Source organism: Somniosus microcephalus, unplaced genomic scaffold, assembly GCF_052327205.1.
Source record: "Somniosus microcephalus isolate GS21.2 unplaced genomic scaffold, FLI_Smic_1.0 unresolved_chr1, whole genome shotgun sequence".
Classification (NCBI taxonomy): Eukaryota; Metazoa; Chordata; class Chondrichthyes; order Squaliformes; family Somniosidae; genus Somniosus; species Somniosus microcephalus.
Genome location: NW_028225179.1, coordinates 164,515,867 through 164,535,445, shown reverse-complemented (window position 1 = coordinate 164,535,445; position 19,579 = coordinate 164,515,867). Strand labels below are relative to the sequence as shown.

Genomic DNA, 19,579 nt, shown 5'->3' with positions numbered 1-19,579 from the left:
GACAGCTTCTCCAGCAATCTTCAACTCCGCAAACACAGGGGCGGATGCCCACGGTCGACGCCCGTTTATATTGCCTCTTACTGTCTATTCTTTCTGGCCTCGACCTCTGCTCACTTCGCTGTAGGAATGGATCCCAGGAGGTGGTGCAGACTGTAGGTAGGTTCGTATCTGCTCGTCGCCAGTATTACGTCCATGAATGATTGAGAGAAGGACAGCAGGAGTTGAACAAAATAAGTCTTTACTGATGGAAGTCAATAGTGAAACTGAAAACAACAGAGGCTCACTAGCGCCTTTTATACAGGGGTGGTGTCTGCCGGTACTGCAGTTTGAGACCAGTTATTCTCTTAAAGGTACATACACAACAGAAACCATCTGGGCCAAGAGCCTTATTAGCCTGAAGAGAGCCAGCAGCTTGGAGTACCACAGCCTGACTGATGGGACCTCCAGAGATGTTCAAACTGCTCAATCCAGGCACCTCAGAGGGAGAGGGACGTATGGGCTTTTAATGCAGATAAGGCACCAACACATTTCTATGCTTGTAAATATTTCTACTGAACTAGTGAATCTTAACTCTATAAAGAACATCACATTTAATGAGTTTAATACAAAAAATAGAAATGAATATAAATGTCAATGGCTCATTCCATTTCAGACCTGCGAGGCACTTTAAGAAACACCTCTCGCCTACAAAGATACTATGTCACCTCTAATGTTTGAGGGAGGGCAGATTTTCAGTGGTTCTGGGTTTTTGCCTCCTTGGTTCAATCCAGGACTGAACAAAGGATACAGATCCCCACTGATACCAGGGACAGTGTGGAGAAGAGACTGACTTTCAGGATTGTAAAATGAGAGTGTTTTTTCCTCACAGTCCAGGTAAACTCCAATCTTCTTTGGTATCTGTCTCAGGCTCAGAGTGCAGGGGGTTACACTTGAACCGACAGCTTTGTACTCCTTCTCATCTTTCCGCAGCACAGCCCAGTACTCAATGTTGGGGGAAGCGTTAGTTGTGTTGTTCTCACCGACGGACTTGTTGGCAATGCCGATATCCCAGGCAGTCTTCACCCCCACCTCCACCTCCCAGTAATGTTTGTCTGATGCAAATGGGGCAGAACCCAGAATGCGTGGATAATGATCTAACCTCTCCGCGGTGTCATGAGGCGTCTCTCGGTGGGTCACGCTCATCCTGTCCCCGGACAGTATTAACTCCGAATGCGCTGTCTTGGAATCCATGGTTACTGAATCGAAATGAAAGATTACATTTTATTGGCAGATTGATTCCATGAGGTGAATTCTCACTTACCGCCGCGCGGAGAAGAGGCCGTAGCAGATTGACCGCTGGTTTTACACACTTCAAAAACTTACGGCCTCTTCAATCTTCTTCCTTTCCAACCCCTCCCCACAGCGACACTTCCCTTGCGCCGGGGACGGTCCCCTGGCTGCTCAGTGGCTGGCTCCTGCTGTCTGATTTTAATGGCTGGGCAGCCGTTTCGTGCCAACATCCTGCCTCTTTTGGTCGGGAGGTTGACAAAGGGCCTGATCAGGAGGCACGGCCATTAAAACCGGCCGAGCCTGCGTGCTGCCACACGGGCACACCGCTCACTTTGCCAGGAGTGAAATTCCACCCCAATCTGCAGCAACATCTGAATCAAATGGAGGATTGCTGATGTGCAACATTTCTTGTGAAATGGTAAACCCGTTCTTTTCACACATCACAAATACTGCGCAGAGGAAATTCTCATTTGTTTATGGTGTCGTAACACAATGTGACTGCTGAATATCTTCACTAATAATGGACGATTGTATTCAGACTTATTAAAATGTTAATATCCAATTTCACAGAGTGCCCAATCTTTAAACATCTCCATCTCACACTGTGCACAGCCTCTTCCTGTTACAATAACAGAAACAAGTATCACGAGGGAGATTGCAGGAACGGGGACAAGGACAGCAATCCAATGATTCCTGGGCCCTGAAGTCATTGCGTTGAACCTCTAGTTTGTAACACTTCTGGTTTGGTTCAGGATGATGCTCAGTGAGCAATGAAACTGCGATTTAACGTGTACAAAAAGATAAACAACATGATGGGACACCTCCCCCCGCCACCTCCAGGGGACTGAGGGACCCTGACAATATTGGGACATCTGAAGTGGGACAATATTACCCGGGTCTTTCACTCACTCACCCCTGGCTCGGTACCCATCACACAGCTCTGCTGTGACTGGGTCGCTGGTTTTTTCACTGACTGGGTTCTCCGCGATGCATGTGTAGGTGTGACTCTCCTGCTCACTAGTGTCCTCGAGCTGTGACAGCTTAAACACTTCAGTTTGCGGTTTGATGAGCAGTTCCCAGTGATCACAACCACCGGCTGGGACACGGGCTCTGAAAGACAGGAAAATCCCTTAAATAACTTCAGCGGCAGGAGATAATCCAGACTGACCGAGGGAGCGCCGCACTGTCGGAGGAGCTGTCTTTCAGATGAGATATTTACCACCTCCGCCAATGACTTGACCGCATTTTCCATCATCAGAATTGCAGATATAGAACATTCATCATAACATTGACCATGATCGCGATGGGGACCAGCCCAAATCAGGGCAGGAATCCTTCCTTCACTAAAATAGTCGATTAAATATCTTCAATGCCACACTTTGACTTGAAGTCGATTAGATTTTTGTATTTCTGATCTTGGATGGAAACAGAAATATAAAACTCAATGAAAACTTGCTGAGTGATCTCCATCAATAAGGGGCAATACCAGATGTAAACTGGATATTTAATATACTGAAATATACAGAAGATATTCTCAATGATGAGAAACTAGGCGCTGTGAAGGAGCAAAGGGATTTGGGTGTCGAAGTAAACATTGCTGAAAGCTTCTCAATCAGGGTCCTGGTCAGTCTGTGTCCCACTGACTCTTTAAACAGAATCTCGCACCGCCTGTGATGCCGGGTTTCAGCTCATCAATGAACCTGTGGTCTCAGAGCCTTTGCCCAGGGACAGGGAGACGGGTCACATTGCAAATCACACAGAGATCTCACACAGATCATCCTGCAGGATCTCCCCGTGCAAGGGGGACCCGGACTGCACCGACCCGGGCCAGAGTTCCTCAAATAATGGGGCCGGGGATTTCCTCAATCTCAGCCTGACCAGACTTGCAGCCTTCACTGAACAAACTCATCTGGGCCGCTCGCTGAGGGGAGACTTGATTGAAGTGTATAAAATTTATGACAGGCCGAGATCAAGTAGATAGGAAGGAACTATTTCCCCTAGAAGAGAGGTCAGAACCAGGGGACATAGATTTAAAGTAATTGGTAGAGGATTAGAGGGGAGTTGAGAACTTTTTCACCCAGAGGGTGCTGGTGACCTAGAACTCACTCCTTGAAAGGGTGGTAGAGGCAGTGTGTACCAACTACAAGATGAACTGTGCCTTCCCTCCAACAGAGCGGTGCTCTCTCAGTACTGACCCTCCGACAGTGCGCCGCTCCCTCAGTGCCTCACCTCCGACAATGCGGTGCTCCCTCAGTACTGACCCTCCGACAGTGCAGTGCTCTCTCTCAGTACTGACCCTCCAACAGTGCGGTGCTCTCTCAGTACTGACCCTCCAACAGTGCAGCGCTCCCTCAGTACTGACCCTCCGACAGTGCAGCACTCCCTCAGTGCGGCCCCTTCGACAGTGCTCCCTCGGTCCTGGATGGTCAGCCTGCATTATAGGCTGCAGTCTCTGGAGTGGGACTTAGTGAGGGAGTGCTGCACTGTCAGAGATACCATATTACAGATGAGACGTTAAAACAAGGCTCCTCTCCCCTCTGAGGTGTATGTAAAAGATCCCACCGCCCTGCTGGAAAAAGAGCAGGTGAGTTCTGCCCCATGTCCTGGCCAATATTTATCCTTCAGTCAACGTCACTAAAAAATAAGCAATTAACTGCTCATTACCTGATTGGTGTTTGTGGGAGCTTTTTGTGCACAAATTGGCTGTTGCATTTCCTACATTACAACAGTGACTACGCTTCATTGGCTGTGAATGCTTGGGGGAGTCCACAGGTTGTGAAAGGCGCTACAGAAATGCAAGTTTTTATTTTCAGTTGGTAGTTATTGGTTTAGTGAGTGCATTGGATCAGGTCGCGGCATCGATCATTTCAGTTTGAATTCATTCTATTATATACAAAAAGCAGATTTACACTATAAACAAACACATATTTACACTGTACAGTATTTCTCAGTACATTATCCGTGTCCATCCCTGGATTACACCGACCCCCGCACAGGGAACGCAACATTCTCTTACTCCCACTCACCTCCATTTCTTTCTCACTCAGAGGCAGTTATGAACAAATTAGCAATAAAACAAAATGAAAAAAATCAAAAGGCAAGAGAGAGATAAACAAATAGACCGGAAAAAGTACAAAAACCAGACACGTACAGTCAGAAATCACCTTCAACACAAGGCCCCCCTGTTCCCGCAGAGGTGCTTCCCAAGTAGTTTGACTTCTCCCAGATCTCCACCTTCCCACACAGTCTGTTCAGGCTGGAGGAAGACTGCAGGAATACGGGAGTATGAATGGGAAGTGCAGACACCAGGGTGTAATGAAGGCAGGAGGTGAGGTAGCTGATGCAGTGAGTGTGTAACACTGCACAAGTTCCAGCTCACACAGCGCTAGGCAGATCTCCAGGACCCACACAGCGAGGCTCAGGCTCTCCTCGCAGGGAACCTCTCGACTCCTCAAATTCTTGTTTACCTCCACCTAAAATAAAGAGAATTTCACAATAAATATTGACACCTGCTGATGAACCAGGAAGGATCGAATCCTTCCCTTGGATTACTGGGGACAGGGGACACACACTGGGGGACGGGTTTCTCTGGGCTGTGTAGTGACAGTGAGAGCGTGTTCGCTATTCACTAGAAATAGGGAACAAAGGAAATCTTCAGACACATTCACGCTGTCAGTACAGCGACAAGAGGGATTCTGAGCCCCATTGCAAAACCTGGCACTGGCTTATACATGGAGCAGCTGTATACAGGAGACACACACACACACCCGTTAATACATCAAAGAGCCGTATACTGTACAGGACACACACCCCATTAATACATCAAGGAGCCGTGAACTGTACAGGACACACACCTCATTAATACATCAAGGAGCCGTGTACTGTACAGGACACACCCCATTAATACATCAAGGAGCCGTGAACTGTACAGGACACACACCCCATTAATACATCAAGGAGCCGTGAACTGTACAGGACACACACCCCATTAATACATCAAGGAGCCGTGAACTGTACAGGACACACACCTCATCAATACATCAAGGAGCCGTGTATTGTACAGGACACACACACCCGTTAATACATCAAAGAGCCGTGTACTGTACAGGACACACACCCCATTAATACATCAAGGAGCCGTGAACTGTACAGGACACACACCCCATTAATACATCAAGGAGCCGTGAACTGTACAGGACACACACCTCATTAATACATCAAGGAGCCGTGTATTGTACAGGACACACACACCATTAATACATCAAGGAGCCGTGTACTGTACAGGACACACACCCCATTAATACATCAAGGAGACGTGTACTGTACAGGACACACACCCCATTAATACATCAAGGAGCTGTGTACTGTACAGGACTCACCCCATTAATACATCAAAGAGACGTGTACTGTACAGGACGCACACCCCATTAATACATCAAGGAGCTGTGTACCATACAGGACACACACCCCATTAATACATCAAGGAGCCGTGTACTGTACTGTCCTGCACAGATTGTCTGTGCTGCTCTGAAACATCAGCTCTTGATCCAGGCCAGTCAGGTTCCCCAGTTTACAGCTCATGTTCAGGAGCTGACTCCAATTGGAGCCACACTGAACCAGGTCAGAGTGCAGACTGTATTGGCCAGGCCGTGGGTTATAACAGAGCAGGAGCCCACTGGATGTCAATGGGAGAATTCTCTCAGCCTATACTCAGCAGGTACTGTGCTGTGTTCCAGTAGAAGTGACAGATCCAGGCGTACGTCGGAAGTGACTGCAACACGGAATATGCTGGGAGTCATTGATCAGCATTTTAACTGCTAGCTCGGATTGTGCATTGCGTGGATTAGTTGGCAGGTTACCCTATGCAGAAAATGCCTGAAAGCCAAGCAGGGGGTGGGGGAGTGGAGAATCTCAGAGTCAGTGTGAAGAGTTTAAGTGTGGGGTGCTGTCAGATTTCTGGGGTGCAAGTGGGGACAGTGACTAGTGGGGTACCGCAGGGATCGGTCCTTGGACCCCAGCTATTCACAATGTATATTAATGACCTAGACAAGGGAACTAGATGTAATATCTCCAAGTTTGCAGACGACACAAAGCTGGGTGGGCGTGTGTGCTGTGAGGAGGATGCCGAGAAACTCCAGGATGATTTGAACAGGTTGGGTGATTGGGCAGATGCAATATAACGTGGATAAATGCGAGGTTATCCACTTTTGTGTCAAAAACAGGAAGGCAGATTATTATCTGAATGGCAATAGATTGGGAGAAGGGGAAGTGCAACGAGACCTGGGTGTCCTTGTGCACCAGTCACTGAAAGTAAGCATGCAGGTGCAGCAGGCGGTTAAGAATGCAAATGGTATGTTGGCCTTCGTAGCAAGAGGGTTTGAGTACAGGAACAAGGATGTCTTGCTGCAGTTGTACAGGGCCTTGGTGAGACCACACCTCGAGTATTGTGTGCAGTTTTGGTTGCCTTATCTGAGGAAGGATGTTCTTGCCATGGAAGGAGTGCAGCGAAGTTTCACCAGGCTGATACCTGGGATGGCAGGAATGATGTATGAGGAGAGATTGGGTCGATTGGCCTTGTACTCGCTGGAGTTTAGAAAAATGAGAGGGCATCTCATCAAAACTTATAAAATTCTAACAGGACTAGACAGACTAGATGCTGGAAGGATGTTCCCAATGGTCGGGGAGTCCAGAACCAGGGGTCACAGTCTAAGGATAAGGGGTGAGCCATTTAGGACAGAGATGAGGAATTTCTTCAACCACACAGTGCTGAACCTGTGGAATTCTCTACCAAAGAAGGCAGTAGAGGCCAATTCATTTAATATATTCAAGAAGGATTTGGATATATTTCTTAAGGCTAAAGGGACCAAGGGATATGGAGAGAAGGCAGGAACAGGGTACTGAATTTGGATGATCAACCATGATCTCATTGAATGGTGGAGCAGGCTCGAGGGGCCGAATGGCCTTCTCCTGCTGCTATCTTCTATGTTTCTATGGGACCATGGGATACCTGGCTGGGGAGGGTATTGCACCAGCCCCTCCATCACTCTCCCACACCCAGAACTCCAGACAAGTGAGGCCGCCACTGTTTCTCTCCCCATGAAGGGCCCTCTCCAGTGGCCAGTCAGCACTGGTGGAGAAAGACAGGCCAATTCAGACTCGAATGTTCCAGGATCGTCTGACATTACTGAACATGAAGCACTTAATGTTGTGGGATGGGGGGTGAGTGGGTATCGCAGAGAGGCCTCCACACTGCCCCTTTACCTCACAGGCCTGGGCTCGAATCCAAGCCACGCGAATGGGTGAAAGTGTTCTCTGGCTGGAAGGCCCCAAGTTTGAGTCAATGCCTGCGGAACAGGCCCACAGTCCAGGACAAGCAGAATTGACAGAATCTGTGTCTCAGTTACAGACAATTCTCTCCGCCCATCGCCATTTCCTCACCACCAACATTTCACATCGACCCATGTGACTTCACCTCAGTTCTATATTAGTGGAGGAGAATGAAGAGGAATGAAGAGACGGAAGATGAGACTCACGGTTCAGTGTAGAATTTCTGATTCGTTCCCTCCCCAACACAATAACATAAACGAGTATCATGAGGGAGATTGCAGGAACGAGGACAAGGACAGCAATCCAATGGTTTCTGGGCCCTGGAAGAATTAAAGTCATTGCGTTGAACCTCTAACTTCCATTTAATACTCCATTATTATTTACAAACCCTCGGACCATTCTCCCAGAATCAGGATCTGTACACACAACTTCATTCACCCCTCCCCACCACCCTCAGTCCCAGGGGGCTGTTACAGGGTGTCCGGTACCACCTTCACCCATCAGCATCAGTGGGCTATTCCACTGTGGGGGGCACCACACCGAAGCTCCTTGCTCTCCTCCAGAGAGCAACACTTTACAGCAACCAGGAACCAACAGGTTGATTTTACTGTCGGCCCTCGCCCAGAGACCCTCAGACCAGATTCCCCCCACCGACCCCAGTCACTCATTTTCAAGCCTTGTTCTTCGATCCTGTGCTCCCTACACAGAGCCTCCCCAGACTGGAGCACAGGTCGGAGAATCGGCCTTCGTGTTCCAGCCCTGCCCTCCAGCAAAGCCCTGGGACCACAGATCGCTGAATTTGTCCGCTCATTCTCAAACTGTTAAGGGAGCCTAGTTTGTTACACTTCTGGTTCGGTTCAGGATGATGCTCAGTGAGCAATGAAACTGCGATTTAACGTGTACAAAAAGATAAACAACATGATGGGACACCCCCACCCTCCCCCCGCCACCTCCAGGGGACTGAGGGACCCTGACAATATTGGGACATCTGAACTGGGACAATATTACCCGGGTCTTTCACTCACTCACCCCTGGCTCGGTCCCCATCACACAGCTCTGCTGTGACTGGGTCGCTGGTTTTTTCACTGACTGGGTTCTCCGCGATGCACGTGTAGGTGTGACTCTCCTGCTCACTAGTGTCCTCGAGCTGTAGCACGGCTCCGTGAAACGTGGAATTGCCAACACCACCAGCTGATTGCCTTTCCCACCGACAGGTGACCTTTGTTCCTCTGGCAGTTGAACAGTTCAGTTTGAGGTTTGATGAGCAGTTCCCAGTGATCACAACCACCGGCTCGGACACAGGCTCTGAAAGACAGGAAAATATCTTCAGCGGCAAGATTAATCCTGACTGACCGAGGGAACGCCGCACGGTCGGAGGAGCCGTCTTTCAGATGAGATATTCACCACCTCCGCCAATGCTTTGACCCCATTTCCCCTCATCAGAATTGCAAATATAGAAGATTCATCATAACATGGACCATGATTGCGATGGGGACCAGCCCAAATGAGGGCAGGAATCCTTCCTTCACAAAAATAGTCGATGAAATTTCTTCAATACCACACTTTGACTTGAAGCCGATCAGATATTTGTATTTCTGATCTTGGATGCCACACAGAAATAAAAAACACAACCAAAACTTGCTGAGCGATCTCCATCAATAAGGGGAAATACCAGATATAAACTGGATATTTAATATACTGAAATAGACAGAATATATTCTGAATGGTGAGAAACGGAGCTGTGAAGGAGCAAAGGGATTTGAGTGTCGAAGTGCACATTGCTGAAAGCTGGTGAACAAGTACAACATGTAATCAAAGGCTAATGGGATGTTGGCCTTTGTCTCTGGGGTTGGAACACAAAAGTGAGGACGTGATTCTTCTGTTGTACAGAGTCTTGGTTAGACCCCATCAGGAGTACAGCGTTCAGTGCTGGGCACCCCACCTCAAGAAGGAGATATTAGAGGGAGCAACTCAGATTCTCCAGAAGTATTCCAAAACATAAAGGGTTAAATTAAGTTGCAAAATCAGGGATCCTGCTCAGCTGGCTTGTCAGCTTTTGAATGCAAAAACCAGGCATGCTTTGTATTTTGAACGGTCCGCGCGACCCCTTAATAAAGAGGCCACATGGGGCCAAACGAAAATTACTGGGACATTGGCCTGTTCCCGTCGCTGTATCATGTGAGCACTTAGCATTCTGACTGGTCGCTCAGTTCTCACCAAACACACACACTTTAAACAGATCCCAGTCATTGTTCCTCAGTTCTTTTCCAAGGTAGTCCATCTGTATCTCATACACCCCATCGTCATCAAGTTGGACATTCTGCAGCTCAAAAAAGCCATCTCGGTGAAACTGAACCCGGTGGGTGAGTCACATATGGCTTGTCTGGCTGGTCAGAATTCCAAGCCATGATTTTAAGACTGACCGGCGATCTGCGTCTAAATGTCACTTCATACTTCTCATTGCTACGGTGATTGATTGGAAACCTGATGTCTTCTCCAATGGAGAGATTAGTGACAGAGTTCGGGGAGGCGGATAATGATGCTCTGTGTTGGTGAAAAATAGATTCACTCGAGTCTGTCTCAAAGTAGAAGCTCACAGTTTACTGTTCAGAGCGCTCTGGGAGAAGAGCCATAGACCCCACCGTCTAGTGATCTCCTTCTCACCGTTACAGTGGTATCGAAACTTCTTTTATACAGGCAAAACACTACACACAAATGTGTTCACCCAATCATGTTCCCCCAGCAACAAGATATTGAAAGTTTGCACACAAATGTGTTCATCCAATCATGTTCCCCCAGCAACAATTCTCTTGTCCTCACCCAATCACGTTCCCTTAGCAACAAGGTATTGAAACTTCTTTTATACATTATAGCAAAATATTACACACAGGTGTCTTCAACCAATCACGCTCCCCCAGCAACAAGTCCCCTTTCCTCACAGTTTATTAGTTTGGCAACATAAAATGATATGGAACCTTCCAGAACTTTGGGCGCGCCTTAATAGTTAATTACAAAATGGAACGTTTTGCAGCTACCAATTACTGTAACTCATCAATACACACAATTTTGATTCATCGACTTTGCATTATAGAATAGTAGAATTACATTAATACATCCAAAGGACTTCCAGCAAATAGTTTGCAGAAGGCTGCACCACTGAATAAATGTGAAATATTTAGTGTTTCCCACATTCAATAACTGTTATTGGAGGCCTTCTATCAATTATCTTGCCTACCCTCAATCTGGCAAGAAACTACTTAAAAATGTCCACTATTCCTCAATTCAATTAATGTCAAGCACAATGGTTTTAATGGGAGCAGACACAAACAGTTAATTCCTGCCCCTTGCCCACCACAACAGCACTTAGACATACTATGGGGAATCCTCATGGGACAAAGATGGAAGCTTTGTGAATTTAACACAAAATGAGGGCAGCTAATGTTATAAAGCCCAAGCTGAGCCTGCCCTGTCTTAAGCGGAGTTTGTTTTGTCTTGTGCCCATGTTTCTTATTTACACGTTCACTTCTTACAATACATTCTTTAACTCTTTATGTTGCTGCTTTAAGCTATAGAATTTTCACCCTAACACTCTGCACAGTTGTAAGAAGTCACACAACACCAAGTTATAGTCCAACAGCTTTATTTGAAATCACAAGCTTTCGGAGCGCTGCTCCTTCGTCAGGTGAAGTGGAGAGATGCATATAGACACAGCATATATAGTCAGAGAATACTGCCAGATGATTACAGGAAATCTTTCTAACTGCCCTTTATCACACCTCGGCAGAGAGATAATCACAGCAATCAAAGGTGTGAATGGTGTCCAAACAGGTCAGTCAGGAAAACATTACATCAAAGAACAATGAGGTGGGGTCACAAGGGGTCAAATGTTGCAGATGCTGGGGTCTGTATGAAAAACAAAAAACAGACAAAAAACATTTTTTTTTTTTGCGGGAAATCACAGCAGGTCCGGCCGCATCTGTGTAGAGAGAACAAGCCAACGACGACTCGAGTCTGGATGACCCTACGTCAGGTGGGGTTACATCTAGCGTGACATGAACCCAAGATCCCGGTTGAGGCCGTCCTCATGAGTGCGGAAGTTGGCTATCAGTTTCTGCTCGACGATTTTGCATTGTCGTGTGTCTTGAAGGCCGCCTTGGAGAATGCTTACCCAAAGATCGGAGGCTGAATGTCCTTGACTGCTGAAGTGTTCCATGACTGGGAGGGAACACTCCTGCTTGGCGACTGTTGTGTGGTGTCCGTTCATCCATTGCCGCAGTGTCTGCATGGTCTCGCTGATGTACCATGCTCCGGGGCATCCTTTCCTGCAACGTATGAGGTAGACAATGTTGGCCGAGTCATATGAGTATGTACCATGTACCTGGTGGGTGGTGTCCTCATGTGTGATGATGGTATCTGTGTTGATGATCTGGCATGTCTTGCAGAGGTTGCCGTGGCAGGGTTGTGTGGTGTCGTGGTCGCTGTTCTCCTGAAAGCTGGGTAATTTGCTGCGAACGATGGTCTGTTTGAGGTTAGGTGGCTGTTTGAAGGCAAGTAGTGGAAGCGTGGGGATGGCCTTAGCGAGGTGTTCATCATCATCGATGACATGTTGAAGGCTGCGAAGAATATGGCATAGTTTCTCCGCTCCGGGGAAGTACTGGACGATGAAGGGTACTCTGTTGGTTGTGACCCGTGTTTGCCTTCAACACCTGCAACATTTGACCCTTGTGACCCCACCTCATTGTTCTTTGACGTAATGTTTTCCTGACTGACCTGTTTGGACACCATTCACACCTTTGATTGCTGTGATTATCTCTCTGCCAAGGTGTGATAAAGGGCAGTTAGAAAGATTACCTGTAATCATCTGGCAGTATTCCCTGACTATATATGCTGTGTCTATATGCATCTCTCCACTTCACCTGACAAAGGAGCAGCGCTCTGAAGGCTTGTGATTTCAAATAAAGCTGTTGGACTATAACTTGGTGTGTGACTTCTTACATTTGTCCATCGCAGTCCAACACCGGCATCTCCACACCACTCTGCACAGTGTAATACAGTGAAGGGCTGGAATGGCAAGGAACAGATCACAGAGGGACTGAACAATGAGTATATATTATATTTTTTTGATGTAGGAGCAGGAGTAGGTCATTTGGCCCCTCGAGCCTGCTACGCAATTCAATAAGATCATGGCTGATCTGATCTTGGCCTCAACTCCACTTCCCTGCCCGCTCCCCATAACCCTCGACTCCCTTATCGTTGAAAAATCTGTCTATCTCCACCTTAAATATATTCAATGAACCAACCCCCACAGCTCACTGGAGAAGAGAATTCCAAAGATTCACGACCAGCTGAGAGAAGAAATTCCTCCTCATTTCCAATTAAAAAGGGTGCCCTCTTATTCTGAAATTATGCCCCCTAGTTCTAGATTCCCCCACGAGGGGAAACATCCTCTCTGCATCTACCCTGTCGGGCCCCCTCAGAATCTTATATGTTTCAATAAGATTCCCTCTCATTCTTCTAAACTCCAATGAGTATAGGCCCAACCTGCTCAACCTTTCTTCATACGTCAACCCCCTCATCTCTGGAATCAACCTCGTGAATCTTCTCTGCACTGCCTCCAATGCAAGTATATCCTTCCTTAAATGAGGAGACCAAAATTTTACACAGTACTCCAGGTGTGGTCTCACCAATGTCCTGTACAGTTGTAACAGGACTTCCCGACTTTTATACTCCATTCCCTTTGCAATAAAGGCCAACACTCCATTTGCCATCCTAATTACTTGCCGTAGCTGCATGCTAACTTTTTGTGATTCATGTACAGTGACCCCCCGATTCCTCTGTACCTCAGCATTTTGTCATCTCTCCCCATTTAAATAATAATTTGCCTTTTTATTTTTCCTACCGAAGTGGATAACCTCGCATTTTCCGACATTAAACTCCATCTGCCATATTTTTGCCCACTCACTTAGCCTATCTATATCCTTTTGGAGATACTTTGCATGCTCCACACAATTTGCTTTCCCACCTATCTTTGAATCATAAGCAAATTTGGCTACATTACACTTGGTCCCTTCATCCAAGTCATTAATATAGATTGTAAATAGTTGAGGCCCCAGCACTGATCCCTGCGGCACTCCAATAGTTACAGTTTGCCAACCTGAAAATGACTCATTATCCAGACTTTCTGTTTTCTGTTAGTTAGCCAATCCTCTATCCATGCTAATACATTACCCCCAACCCTGTGAGCTCTTATCTTGTGTAGTAACCTTTTATGTGGCACCTTATCAAATGCCTTCTGGAAATCCAAATACACGACATCTGCTGGTTCCCCTTTATCCACCCTGCTCATTACATCCTCAAAGAACTCCAGCAAATTTGTCAAACATGATTTCCCTTTCATAAAACCATGCTGACTCTGCTTGACTATATTATGATTTTCTAAATGTCCTGCTACCACTTCCTTAATGATGGACTCCAGCATTATCCCAATGACAGATGTTAGGCTAACTGGTCGATAGTTGCCTGCTTTCTGTCTCCCTCCTTTCTTAAATAGGGGTGTTACATTTGTGGATTTCCAGTCCGCTGGAACCTCCAGAATTCACGGAATTTCGGTAGATTACAACCAATGCATCCATTATCTCTGCAGCCACCTCTTTTAAGGCTCTAGGATGCACGCCATCGGGTCCAGATGACTTGTCCACCTTTACTCCCATTAGTTTGCCTAGTACTTTCTCTCTAGTGATAGTGATTGTTTTAACCCCCCCCCCACCCCAATAGCCCCTTGATTGTCCATTATTGGGATGCTTTTAGTGTCTTCTACCATGAAGACCGATACAAAATATTTGTTCAAGGTCTCCGCCATTTCCCTGTTTCCCATTATTAATTCCCCAGGCTCATCCTCTAGGGGACTAACGTTTACTTTAGCTACTCTCTTCCTTTTTATATACCTGTAGAAGCTCTTACTGTCTGTTTTTATATTTCCTGCTAGCTTACTCTCATAAGCTATCTTCTTTCTCTATCACTTTTTTAGTCGCCCTTTGCTGTTTTTTTTTTAAATTTCCCAATCCTCTGTCCTTTCGCTATTCTTCACAGCATTGTATACTTTTGTTTTCAATTTGATACCATCCTTTACTTCCTTAGTTAGAGACGGATGATTCATCCTTCTCTTAAGAGTCTTTGGCCTAGAAATTCAGTTGGGCGCGCCAGCCGTTAGCGCCTTAGGAGGAGTAGATCTCGAGCGCTAGGCGCTTAGCGCCCGGGCGCAGCGCGATCTGCGCCTCGCCCCAACTTCAGTACACATTTAGCGCCGGCGCAAAGTCTTAGCGCGCGCCCTGCTGCGCGCGCAGATCATGACGTCATTTACTAGTGCAACGCCCTTTGTGCGCCCCGAACCGGAACTTCACTCGCGCCGCCCCATTGTGCGCCAGGCGGCCCGAACGACTGTGAAGTGGAACGGTACACAGCCGAGGCGGGCCGCGGGGAGCGCTAATTAAAGGGCACTTACCCTGCACTATAAAGGGCAGCCATTTTGCAGCATTCACTCTTGTGCAACGGTTTTTTGGAGAGAGACCAAGGAGGAGAGCTTACTGGTTTGGACCAACACTAGGACAGGTATTTTTGGCTCATGCCAGAGCTTAGCAATTATCTTTGCCTTCATTGAGATCTCAGTGTTTGCCACCATATAATGGGGGCTGCATTGGGTGCCAACGCTGACTTTCAGCCTTATGCCAGAAGGGCTTACAGACGCCGTGAGAGAGTGGCAGCCCTGGCTAGACGCAGAGGGGGCAACAGGCGTCACCAACTGAGGCCTTACCCACCCAGGGTATACCGCCAGCAGTCCTCCTATCTGACCATGTCTGCCGCGATGTGTGTAAGGAGGCTGCGATTCAGAAGGGAGGTGGTTGCAGACATCTGCCAGCTGCTTCAGAGAGATCTGCAGCCACAGCTGATGCGCAGGACGTCTCTGTCGGTGGCAGTGAAGGTGACGGTGGCTCTCAACTTCTATGCCACCGGCTCCTTCCAATCCGCTGCTGGGGACATCGCTAACATCTCCCAGTTCGCCGTGCATTGCTGCATCCGCCAGGTGACTGAAGCCCTTTTCACAAGGAGACATCAATTCATCTCCTTCCCCATGACCCTGGACAAGCAGCAGCAGCGTGCAGTGGGATTTGCAAGAATAGCGGGCTTCCCCATGGTGCAGGGCGCCATTGACTGCACGCATGTGGCTTTGCGGGCACCTCTGGAGCATGCCGAGGATTACCGCAACCGGAAGGGCTACCATTCCCTCAACGTACAGCTGGTGTGTGACCACAGGCAGCGCATCCTAGCTGTCAATGCCCGCTTTCCAGGCAGCAGCCACGATGCCTTTATCCTGCGACAGACAACTGTGGCTGACATGTTCCAGGCACAGCCTCCCCCAAGAGGATGGCTTATCGGGGACAAAGGCTATCCTTTGTGTACCTGGCTCATGACCCCGCTCCGCGCGCCCACGACCCCTGCTGAAGAGGCATACAACGAGAGCCATCAAGCGACTAGGAACATCATAGAACAAACAATCGGCGTCCTCAAGCAACGGTTCCGCTGTCTCGATCGTTCCGGGGGAGCCCTCCAGTATTCGCAAGACCGAGTCTCCCAATTCGTCGTCGTTTGCTGCATGCTGCACAACCTGGCTAGCCGCAGGACTCAGGCACTGCCACCTCACGTTGGACCCCCACCTCAGGAGGAGGAGCATGAGGAGGAGGAGGACGAGGAGTACCAGCCCAGGAGGGAGGCACAAGGTCCAAGGGCCGCCCGTCGGCGGCTTATTGAACGTCACTTCTAGGCCCCCTGTCAGGGAATGGCTTGTGCCAATGAAAGAACATGATTGCAGCCGCTCCGCAAGCCCTCAGGCGGTTAAGGCAACAAACACTTCAAAGATCAAACATGGACAATGTTAATAAATAAAATGCTTTATTGTACATACTCAGGGCCCTTCCCACATGAAAACCAAAAACAGACGAAACCCCCAAAAAACACTCAAACACATTACTCGCTCCCACAACCTGGAGAGGATTAACAAAACAGTGCAACTAAAATGGCTGTCATCCTCGGACTTCGTAAAATACAAACATCACATCCTCGGCCTTCAAAAAACAAACATCCAATTCTCGGCCTCAAAAAACAAACATCCAAATCTCGGCCTCAAAAAACAAACACAACTGGCCACACATTCGACTTTTTGGCCTGCTAGGTCGATGCCTTGGCCATCTTTGTGTGGCCCCTGCCCGCCCTGCTGCTCCTCCTCAAAGTAAGGCCATTGGCTGCTGCAAGGCTGGGGGCAGGCTCCAGAGGGGCACATGTCGTGACGGCAGGTGCCCTTGGGGGTCGGCCTAGTCGAGGTCTGGCCGTCGAGCGGGCGGCTGCTGAATGCTGCAGCTGTGGTTGGCCAGCATCAGTCGCTGCAGCAGCTCCTGGCAGCTCCACTGGGGGAGTGGCAGTGGCGGCTGGAGGAATGGGGGCAAGCTGGTGGATGGCAGGCGCTCGCTGGTCGCCTGAGACACTGGCACTCGCCCGGGCCAGCACTGCAGCATGCGCACCAATCTGCCGAGGGACAGACCGCTGTGCTGCTGCAGCGCGCCGGGTGCCCTGGCGATGCCTGGCTGACACAGCGAGTGTGGCAGCAGTGAGTGCCCATGTTGACCTGTTCAGTGACCTCATCAGAGCACCCAGTGACTGCACGGCACCACTGATCAGCTGCCCACTCGCTGCCTGAGTTGCCCCGAATGCCGCACGACTCGCTGCCTGATCTGCCCCGAATGCCGCCAAACTGATGGCCTGTGAGGCCCCGACGTCGGTGACACTCCGAGAGAGGGACTCGATGGCCTCAGGCAACCGTGCCACTACCCCCGTGAGCTCCGTGTGCCGGCGCTCCGAGTCCGCGGACAAGTCCTCGAGGCGTTCCATCTCCTCGGCGAAGACCATCTCCGGACTGGAGGCCGGACTCTCCCTCTGGGGAGAAGGCCGCTGAGCTGTCTGACCCTTCCTGTGTTGCTGGAGGCCGCTGGGCCCAGCAATTGGACTCCCCTCCGACCCTTCTCCCCTCTGGGGAGAAGGCCGCCGAGCTGGCACCCCCCTCCCGCGTTTCTGCAGGCCGCGGGTCCCATGAGCTCCCCTCCCCTCCGACACTTCCGCGACGCTCCCCTCCAGGGAAGATGTGTGCCCTACATTGGCATGGGATGCCACGGCTGAGGGTTCCCCTGATGGGCCGCCTTCCTCTTGCTCCTCCTCCTCCTCCTCTGAGGGGCTGTCACTGGCAAGTTCAGGGACCTCCTCCTCACCATCTGAAACCAGGAAGGCACAAGAGTAGCTTTAGAGTGAGGAGAGGGCGTCAGCGAGGGATGCATGAGTGGTGGCATTCAGCACATTGGTCGGACAGTGGCAAAGGATGTAGATCTGATGCGCAAGTGGGACGAGAGAGGTCCAAACGTGGATGTCCTTACCATTGGTGCCCAGAACAGGGTCGGCATCTCCACATGCAACGGGGCCAATCACCCGGGCACCCATGATGCGCTCCACGTGATGTTGAAGCTCGGTGAGCGGCTGGATCTGGGGTCGGCCTCCCCCGGTCGCAGTCCGGCTCTTCCGATTATTAGCCAGCTTGGCCTGCAAGAGAAAGGACGGCCTCTAAGTACAGTGTGTCGCCCTGATCTTGTGTGCACTGCCTCCCATGGTGGAAGAGCCTGGCCAGTGTGTCGCCCTGATCTTGTGTGCACTGCCTCCCATGGTGGAAGAGCCTGGCCAGTGTGTCGCCCTGATCTTGTGTGCACTGCCTCCCATGGTGGAATAGCTTGGCCAGTGTGTTAAGTGCAGAATGTGCAATTGATGTTCATGCCTGTTCCATAGCTGCTGGATGAGGGCTGGCCATTAGGGCTTTCAGGTCCCTTTGCCCATAATGTGAGGTGCACATGCAAGGATGAGGAGGTCACTGGAAAGGGTACTCACCCTGACAATCCGCGTGAGGTCATTAAACTTTTTGCGGCATTGGACACCGGTCCTGGGGACCTCGCTGTTGGCTGACACCTTGCTGGCGACATGCCTCCAGGCTCTCCGGTAGGCGCGGAGCGGCGCCTTCCTGCCATTGTCCGGGTACAAAATATGGCGCCTCTTCTCCACACCACCAACCAGCACACTCAGATCACGCTCTGAGAAGCGCTGCGCTCGTTCACGGGCCCTCTGCATGGCTTCAGGCGCTATTTGGGTCCAGCAGCAGTGTTCAGGCCTAGCTGGAGGGCTCCACTATCCAGGGCGTGGCAGCAGACAAAGTCGACCCTTCCCCCTTAAGAGCTGGCCGGCGCCAGGGTGTCTGCTGTCAATCACGAGATGGCCGCACCTGCGCTGCGCCCGGCCTGGGCGCTCTCGCTCAGCACCTCCGGCTTAGCGCCTAAAGAGAGGCGTCCAGCACCAGTTTTAGCGCTCGAGCAAACCCTTAGGGCGAAGCTAATGAATATCGCAGAAGTGGCCTCGATTTGGCGGCGGGCGCAAACTTTAGCGGCCGCCCGACTTTAACGCACCAAAAGTGGCTACAATGAATTTCTAGGCCTTTCTTTCTCACTGGAATATCCTCTCACATATGGGAGCAGTGCTCAAGTGTTGGATAGATTGGGATAATTAGAGTTCAGACTTAACTGGGGAAATGTTTACCATGGAAGAGGGATGTGAACACAAAGAGCAATTTAAAAATCCCAGAATCTCATGCAATAAAATCAAAACGTGACTGATTCAAGTCACCAAAAATCTGGCCTAAACCTATAAGCTTTACCTAAAGAGAAACACAGATTGTCACAGCAAGGGGTAGTATTTATAGTTTGATGCTGCTGGGCATTTTGTTTACAATACACGGCAACTTGGCTCAGTTTTTCATCTTCAAGGTCTACAGTGCTGAACGCAGAAGCCTCGGGAGCTAGATAGAAAGTTTAAATCCATGTCTCCATTAATTCCCATAGATCTC

At 49.3% G+C, this 19,579-nt stretch overlaps 1 pseudogene across 1 annotated transcript; it reads right to left on the bottom strand.

Moving 5' to 3' along the window:
• Nucleotides 1-221: 221 nt before the first annotated feature.
• LOC147096463 (uncharacterized) lies at nt 222-13,444 on the bottom strand (annotated as a pseudogene). Its single transcript, XR_015074589.1, has 4 exons — nt 13,437-13,444; nt 9,814-10,140; nt 8,626-8,901; nt 222-1,235 (listed from the first exon to the last, which is right to left on the bottom strand). The product of XR_015074589.1 is annotated as an uncharacterized LOC147096463 (transcript).
• Between the last annotated feature and the right edge of the window lie 6,135 nt (nt 13,445-19,579).